This window comes from Arachis stenosperma, chromosome 5 (genome assembly GCF_014773155.1).
Source record: "Arachis stenosperma cultivar V10309 chromosome 5, arast.V10309.gnm1.PFL2, whole genome shotgun sequence".
NCBI lineage: Eukaryota > Viridiplantae > Streptophyta > Magnoliopsida > Fabales > Fabaceae > Arachis > Arachis stenosperma.
This window is the reverse complement of record NC_080381.1, coordinates 131,917,005-131,926,379: the sequence shown is the minus strand read 5'-3', so window position 1 is coordinate 131,926,379 and position 9,375 is coordinate 131,917,005. Positions and strand designations below refer to the sequence as shown.

The 9,375-nt window shown below is 28.2% G+C and overlaps 1 pseudogene; it reads right to left on the bottom strand.

The window, feature by feature from the left end:
- Positions 1 to 309: 309 nt before the first annotated feature.
- Positions 310 to 7,703, bottom strand: LOC130981428 ((+)-cis,trans-nepetalactol synthase NEPS2-like; annotated as a pseudogene).
- Between the last annotated feature and the right edge of the window lie 1,672 nt (positions 7,704 to 9,375).

Genomic DNA, 9,375 nt, shown 5'->3' with positions numbered 1-9,375 from the left:
AAATATTGAAATTGTTGGGACAGAGATATAAATTTAAGTACCAGTCTCTACCTCAATAAACATAATACTGAGTTCTTGTCCCCCAATCTCAGTTGCAGTCTCTGTAAACAAACGCTATCTTAATTCTCAAAAAAAAATGCAAGTCTTAACTTTTATACCATGGAGACATGGCTCTTGAGTCCAGTTTAGATCTGGTCCAATTAATTTGGCTCATTAACCCATTTTTGAACGAAAATTTATAAATTAATATCAAAATTTGTATTTTTAATAGTTTTATCTTTCAGAATATTAAAATTTTCGTTAGACCATTGTTGAAGAAGAGGGTTCACACTTCACACGTATCAAATCAAATTACAAATCAAATTACAAAAAGAATCAACAAAGTGCTGCAAAATCTATTTGCCATAAGTGAATCCACCGTCGACAGCAGAGTTCATGGCCGGTGATAAACACCGAGTCATCAGAGACAAGAAACAACACCGCATCCGCCATGTGTTGTGGTGTTAGCACGTCAAGCCTAGCGAAGCGCCCATAAATTTGCTGCACCTCCTCCAAGCAGTTACCGTGCGCCGTACATGTCATTGGAGTGGCCAGTCCGTTTGGTGAGACGCAGTTGACTCTGACCCTATGCTCGGCCAACTGCACACTGGAGGCGCGCATTAAACCCAAGACGGCGTGCTTCGACATGACGTAGTCCGTCACTCTCTGTGCTCCTCTGCTGGCAAGAACGCTTGATGTGCACACTATTCTACCCATCACATGCCTTTCTACCATCGCACGTGCTGCGTGCTTCACGCATAGTGCCATTCCGCGGACATTGACGGCAAACAGACGTTCAAATTAGGACATGTCTAACTCCAGGAAGGTCTGATGATTGGTTGAATAACATTTTAGTTTTAAAGAGAATGTCACAAGCCATTGAGAATAGTGCAGCTATAGCATAGTAGGCGTAGAAAGTGATAAAGCGACACAACTAAATACCTCGTATAGATAATAAGGATGAATTTAAAACAATAAAACTAATGATCATCCCACATAAATTTTGAAGAATTTATATACAAATTTGGGGAAGTAATAAAGTTAGGACTTGGAGTACTTATTACTAAATTTGTAAGTCTCATTGTATTGTAGTTTATTATATATGAGTTTTGTCGATTTTTAGCAAATTGATAGTGGTTCGATTATAATAGTTCTGAGAACGAAATCTATTCATCTTTTGTGTGAGTACCAATTTTCTAGAAATGTATCAAAGTTTCTCGAATTAGACAAGATTTGAAAAAAAAAAGGTTGAAAAGACAATAAAAGTAATTAAGTAAAAGATTTTGAAGATAAAATCGACTGGAATTAAAAATGGTAGCATTGAATTAAAATAAAGCAATAAAATGCCTTCGATTAGATCAAAAGACTTCGAATTTCAAAAATAAAAGTACTGAAAAATGTAAATTGAACAAGGAAATTAAATGTTTCTTGAAAGATAAATTTGCGAGAAAAGTAAAATTTACAGAAAATGTAAATGGAAAGTAAAAACAAGTGGAAGGAACCCTACAGAAAATTTACTCGAAGTAAACTCAGAAATTCGCTGGAATGTGAGTGTACGTGAGTAATTTCTAAAGCAAAATTCTAACCTTTATATCTTCGAGCCTTCTAGTATTTATAGCAATTTCCTCAACCGATCAATTTGAAGTGACATTACTACGTGTGCGAAAATATGAGTAACTGTTCCCACTCTTTTGTCTGATCATGTGACAGTTGCAGAATAACCTTCGATTTAAAAAATTTTCCGATCTTCATTACTCGAGTAACTTCTCGTTTTGCTAAGTTAATCGAACTCTTACTCGATACTCCAAAATACGCCTCCTTCGACACCAACTTCTCTTCTAAAAGCTTATTTAGTAATTCGAACAACTTTCTTCTTCGAATTCAATTATTTTTTAGTAACAATATGTTAAATTTAAATGGACTTAATCTTTCATTTTATTAATTTATCAATATTTTTATTTTAGAGGAATTTGATCCTATTTTAAATTTGTAGATGTATTATATTCATAAAAAATAAAAAATAATCATTCTATTTATTAAAGCTTGAAATATTAACAAAATTTATGCTGAATAAAATTAACGTTTAAATATTTTTATTACATAAAAACTGTCTTCTATAAATATCAAACTAGTTTAATTTATTTCATGGTTAAATTTGTTAATATTTTAAAATATTATTAGAAATGGTAGTTTATTAAACAAAATTTAATGTTGGTTTAGAATGAAGAAATTAGTTATCGAATCAATTTAGTTTAGAATGAAGATTGGTCAACAATGAAACAATTACAAAAAATTGAAAAACAGTAAAACAACCAATTAATTAATTGAACGAATTATTTTAAACAGTTAATTAATTTAAAATAATAAAATATAAAAAAATATTTTTTAAAAAATATTATATATTTTATACATGAATACATTATTTTATTATATCCAATTCAATTCTAAATTTAACTCGACATTGAATTTCAATTAAATTATTAAACTTTTAATTTTATGGATTCATTGATTTAGTCCAAAAAAAAACCATTAACTAAATAAGATTTGACCTGTTCGGCTGGACTAAGGATTCCAGCATTGCTGAACATGATATCCAGTTGTCCATGATTGTAGACAGTTGACTGGACAAGGCTTTTCACTTGATCTTCGTCCGTTACATCCCAATGGAAGAAGGTGCACCTGTGAGTACCAATGGAGGCAGTTACCTGATTCCCAAGATCATCTTGCACATCCACAACCACCACCATAAGGGCACCCTCGTCAGCAAACACACGAACAGTCGCTTCCCCGATGCCGCTGGCGCCGCCTGGGAGATGCTGATGTTTTTTCCATTTTTTTATGTAGGTTTGGTGACTAGTCTCGTTATCTGCAGAGATTGCTGAAGGTCACAATTATTATTATTATATATTTATGTTCTCACATGCATCCATTAATTATTGGTCACTACCTAACCTATCTTTGTCTTCTATCTTTTGTTTATAGGAAGCTTTTCACCTGTTCCAGTGTGTTTTTGGAATATGACTATTCTATTTATCAGATTTAATATAAAAAAATACAAATGGTCTAGATTTAAGAAAAAAAAAATTTTGTGGACATTCACAAAGAAATTGTATAGTAAGTATGTAACCGTTACATCTTTTAAACAGTTTAATTGATTTGAAAATGTTTTTTTGTCCAAATTAGCTTCAAGCTAGTTTGAGTAGATATATTTAAAACGTATCATTGAGTGAGTTAGGCTGATAATTTTTATTGTAAGATTTCTATTCTTTTATAAAAAATGAGCTTATATATTTGCTTAATAAAAAAAAGTTGCTTAATAGAAAATAGTACTCTACTAATAAAGTAAGGGTTATTAATTTGTTTCATTGAAAAAAAATAAAGAAAAATGATATATTAATGAAATTGTCACTAAATATATTTTTATTTTAATTAATTGAATGTAAAATAAGTTAAAAATATATATTTTTTAAGTGAATAGAACAATAAATAAGATAATTTTAATATTAGTATAAGCTAAATTTAATTGCTCAAGTAAACACTATTGTAATAATATTAATAAAAATTTGTGCAAGAATAATATTACTTATATTTTAATTTTATCAACTAAACTCATTTCAAAGTATAAATATTAAATTCAATGTGCTAAATTTTTAAGAATAAAATAGAATTTCACAATAAATTAATTTTATCTAATATTCATTAATTAAAGAAATAAATTTATTAAAATCTTTTTCAATAAATTAATTAATAATAAACCTTAGAAAAAAAAGCTAATCTCATCGTTCTTAGCTTGTTAACTAAATTATGATATAGGATAGTAGTATGGATAATTTTATGATTAGAACTTATCAAAAAATAACTTAAAAATTGACAATAGATAAGTAATAAGGGTTGATAGAAAAAATAAATAATAAATTTTGTGCATCGCTAACGTTATTGGTGAAAAATATTTATTAAAAAAAAAATATTAAGTTATTATTGGTAAAAGACATATGTAAGCTTAGTTCAGTAAAATTTTTACTTTTTAAAAAGTGTAGTATTTATATTTGGTAAATCAAATTAAAAATGACCTTTAATAAACACAAGTAACAATAATTATATTTGATAAAATAACTTTTAAAATTTAAAAATACTATAAAAGATATAAATTTAAGCGTTAAATTTAAAAATTAGTTAATATATGAAGTTATATTAGACTTTTAAATTTTGAAAAGCACAAGCTAACTTTAAAAAGTTTCACCTTAATTGCTTTCAAAAAAGTATCTCTATCTTTTAAAAGTTGTAAATACAAGCACATACTCTTTTTGATTATCAAACACAAAATAAAAAATTTATGTTTTTAAAAATTACAAACACCTTTTCAAAAAACTTTATCAAACTAAACCGTAGTCAAATTAAAAAAACTAGAATTAAAAACGCACGAATTTTGTAAAACTATAATGAATTAATTTTTTTGTATATAAGAAACCATTTAATAAAAAAAAATTCAAAATAAATATTAAATCTATTTTCATTTTATTAACTAATTGTTTATACTTGTAAGTTAAGGATAATTACTTATGTTACTTATAATTGATTAAATAAAAAAATTTAGAATCATAATTGTCCTAAATTAATATTCTTTTATTTTAGTCTTTTTTTTTATTTTGTTTTATGATAAAATTTAGTTTAACATTTTAAAAAATAATGATAATTTTTATCAAAGAAATAAATGAACACATATGAACTTATTTGTTGTGATTCTTTAGAATCTGTTTAGAATAATCATCTTTTAATTAAGATTGTAATAAGTATTATTATTAATATTTTTTTCATACCCTATGATAATTAAAAAAAGTAAACGAAACGAAACAGATCTTAATGTTAGTAAATTAAAGATGGACGAAAAAAATATTAAATAGATATCAATTTTACTATTAAGATATGTACAATATTTTTTACTTATACTATGTGTTAATTTTTTAAGATAATAATATTTAATTTTATCTTTAATATATTATAAATAAGTAGATAAACAAAAGTAAAGAAATAGAAAATTTAAAAAAATAAAAAAAATAAAAAGAAAAAATTATTTTTAATTATAGAGATCTATTTAATATTTATCACCAGTTTTGTTTCTTTGTTTTTCTTGTTTAAAATAATATAGTAAAAGACAAATTTTAATAATATATTATAAAAAACATTTTTAAAGCGATATGTTTATACTATATTTAAATACTATTATATAAGAAAGAAGTCATTATATGCAACGCAAGTATGATTGTCTTTTTAGTTTATCTATACTTATTAAAGAAAAATAATATTAATATTAAATACATTAAATAATCTACAAAAAAATAATACTATATATCTAAATATTTTTATTAATCAAGTATAACTAAGTTAGTCTAACATAACAAAAATTAGTTATAGTTAAATATTATTATTTAACTTGGTTAGACTTAATTCATAAAAAGACTTATATGTACAGTATTACTTAAAAAATATTTATTTGGATTAAAATTTTTTGTGGAAAAACCCTTTTTAAAATAATAATGTATTTATGAAATTTTAAACATATTTGATACTTTTAAAAGAAAAATTTTTATTAAAAAAAATATTTAATTTTTCTAAAAACCAATAATACTTTGATTTTTCAAAAGTAAAATAAGTTTTAATTATTTTTTTTACTAGACATATATATCATTTATCATAATTAATAATTACAATTTATACCTTTAAAAATAAAAAATAAATTACTTAAATTGAATAATTTTATTTGAGCAATGAAAAAAGTAAATTGTAGCAATATAATGTTATCATGTTTGCAAATATAAATTTTAAGTTTTTATAAATTTAATAATTTGTCATGTATCATGTATGAAATAAGATTCAAGTTTATTATTTTAATTTTTTTCAATTAAAATCAATGTGTCAATTATATAAATTATAACTTCTCAAATTTAAAAATAATATATAAAATAGATACATAATTATTTAATCAATATACAATAACATGATATATATAATTTTTGGAATATAAACAAGTGTTGTTTCTTTTAAAACATTTTTATTTTTATACGTTTACTTTAAACTATTGCAAGTAATTTTATTTTTAAGCATATTCTAAACAAAATTCTCTTTTTTTTTTATGAGATTTCCCAAACAATATAACTTATAATAAATAAAAAAGTAAAATTTCTGCACATGGCTTCACTGTGCAGCAATGCAGATTTCTTCAAGGTTCAAGCTTCTAGGGGTGACAACGGATAGGGTAGGGTAGAGTTTGAAGCCAACCCTAACTTTACCCGCGGGTTGAAATTTTTATATAAATTCAACCCTACCCTACCCACGGGTTGAGAATATCCCAACCCTAACCATACCCGCTCTCAACCCGCGGGTACCCGACCCTATCCGCAGGTTATAAAAAAGATGCAAAATTATTATATAACTTCATGGTAATTTAAAATAGAACTGACTTTTATGTAAAAAATATTAAATTATCAATTAATGATCTTTTTTTAGTGGCTAAGGATCTTTTACATTTAGTGAGAGGTCTTTGGTTCGATATCCATTTGAAACATATTTTTATATAAATATATAACATATACATATATAGGGTGCGGGTTGGTCGGGTAGGGTTGAGGCTCAACCCGCACCCTACCCGACCCGCACGAGAATCCAACCCGCACCCTACCCTACCCGCTGCGGATCGGGTTGACAACCCTATCCGATCGGGTGGGATCGGGTTGGATACCCGCGGGTAGGGTACATGTTGCCACCCCTACAAGTTTCGTATGTTTTTTTTACTTTATGACTGAAGGACTATTTTCGTCTTTTTATAAATAGCTACAAGATAAAAAATTAACTTGCAACTTAATCGTACATGGAACATTAACACTTTGTTTGGATGTAAAATGAAAAATGGGTAGAAAAAAAATGGGTGGAAAGAAAATGAGAGGAAAGAAAATAGAAGGAAAAATTAATTTTTTTTTGTGTTGTTTGGATGAAGAGAAAATGAAAGGAAAAAAAGTAGAAGGAAATTTTTCTTTTGTTTGGATGGAAGGAAAAATAAGAAGAGAGAAAATCATATTTAAATGAAATTACATTAATACACTTTATACATTATAATTTAGTAAATTTACTAATGTTATAAGGACAAATTTGTAATTTTATCCATTTTTCCACTCCAATCTAAGTTTTCTTCTCTATTTTGGAGAGAAAACTTTAATATGAATCCCATGTACTTTTATATTTTTCATTCATTTTCCTTCTTGATCCAAACAATGAAAAATTAATTTTTCCATCCATTTTTTTCTCCTTCATTTTCTTTCCTTCCAAATTATTCTAAACCAAATAAAGTGTAAAGTTCTAATAAAGTAAGTGAAACACCTGAAAACTTCCCTTGTTTCTTGTTTATATATCAAAATTGACAAAATAGAAATCAAGAAAAACTCGAGGGTCTTGAGTATTATAGACTTATAGCATTATAGCTTAAGAAAATTAAAAAAAAAACAAACAATATAATTTTGGAAACGTTTCAGGTATGGCAAGATACGGGTGTCGCATTTCAGTGTGTCAGGTACGATCAAGTTGTATGTACAATTTTGTCGTCTACCGATTTCGTCAATTACCAATGTATCCCCATTTCCAATGTTGAGTAGATTATTATAGATAGCTTCCATGTTAGAGATAAAAATTGACAGCCAATTGTGGAAGGATGAGCCACGATATGAGCTCTGCTTTGAAGGTCATAATGATTGCAAAGTCCGTTATATTAATTGGGTAGGTCAAAAGTGGAGGGTTTGGATTTGTGGAGGTGAAACCTTCGGTACCTGACGGTGAGGTGGTGTTGATCCCTTGCTCCGAAGGGTTGGAAACATTGTCATACATAGGTGAAAAGAGCAGCACATGTGTCCATTTCTCCACCTGAATTGCAAAGGTGTGTCTTGTCTGTCGTTTAAACAATATTGTATATTGGCAGCTGTTGTAAATCAATGTTGTACTGTTGATTGTTGGTGTGAGAAGGTGTTGGGGATGAGATTTTTTAGAAAGCGAATCACGGAAATTGAAGGAAGCCCATGAATTGGGATAAGATGAATAATTTTTGTAGAGTAAACAGGGATCAAGTAAAGTTTTGCTCCGACGTTTAGTGAACATATATTGGTTTTTATCATTGGAATTGGTCTGTGTGATGATTATAGATTTTACCTAATGTAGGAGATTCTGTGCTTATGATTTAGTGTGGCTAATGAAAAAACGGTATATCTCGAGTCCGAAGGTTAAATTCCCTGACTTCAAAGGAAGGCAACATCAACATCAAAATTCTAATAGGCTTTATAAAATACTTTATGCATAATAGCTAATTAAGGACCACTCTAGTTAACTTTTGACAAATACTTGTGATGTATTTTCAATTTCTGGGCAAATTCTAAATATTATTGTTCTTGTGTGAACAACCTGGACGTAAATTCAGCTACAGGAGTTGACGCTGAGCTATAAGCTGGGATGGTCCGAGTTTCTCGTCTAGAGGGATGTCACGAGTAAAGGGAGAGTGTATCTACAAAAGGCACTTCGATGTTAAGTTAGTATTGAGAATTCAGTGTATCCTTGTTGAAGATAAAACATCCTACCTTTATAGGTGAAGTAAGATATGTCAGTTACGTTCTTTATCTGAATTGATGATTAGTTATTAGGTTTAATAAGCAATAAATACCTGGTTAGACAGTTTTATTCCATGATGTAGTTCGTTGAGTCCGATTATAACGTGTAACCGCCGAGTTATGACGCAAATTGCCGAGTTATGGTGTATAATGCCAAGTTAAGGCATTGGATTTGTAACGGTCGGATCATAGCCTCCAAGCTTAGCCTGGGAATATGTTTAATGAAGCAGGTTGAGCTTGTATTGAATCATAAGTCGGCCTCTGAGTGAGTTCATAACTCGGTGACTAATATGGCCTTGGAGCCCCCAGTTCAAGTTGCTTTATCAAACGGTTATTTATGCTAAAGAGTGGTATGATGGTGATGCTGAAGAAGAAGATAAAAATGTTGGGTGGATTTTTTTAGTTTTCTGGTGGAATTTGTACGTTTGTTTTAAACTCTTTTACTTTATGCATTCGACAGATGCTTAGCCCTTGTTGTGGCTGTTAGAAACGTGTTATTTGTGGTATCTAAACACAATGTGATGGTTTAGATGCAATATTTAAAAATGTGTTTGGTATCATCTGTTTGATTGATGCGTTTGCATTGGGTGTCTGATGGTAGTATGTTTGACTGTATGTCTGGTATGACCATAGTCACTAGGTGTTTGATATGTATATCTGATAAAGTTCGGCGATTTGTTATATGATCGGTGTA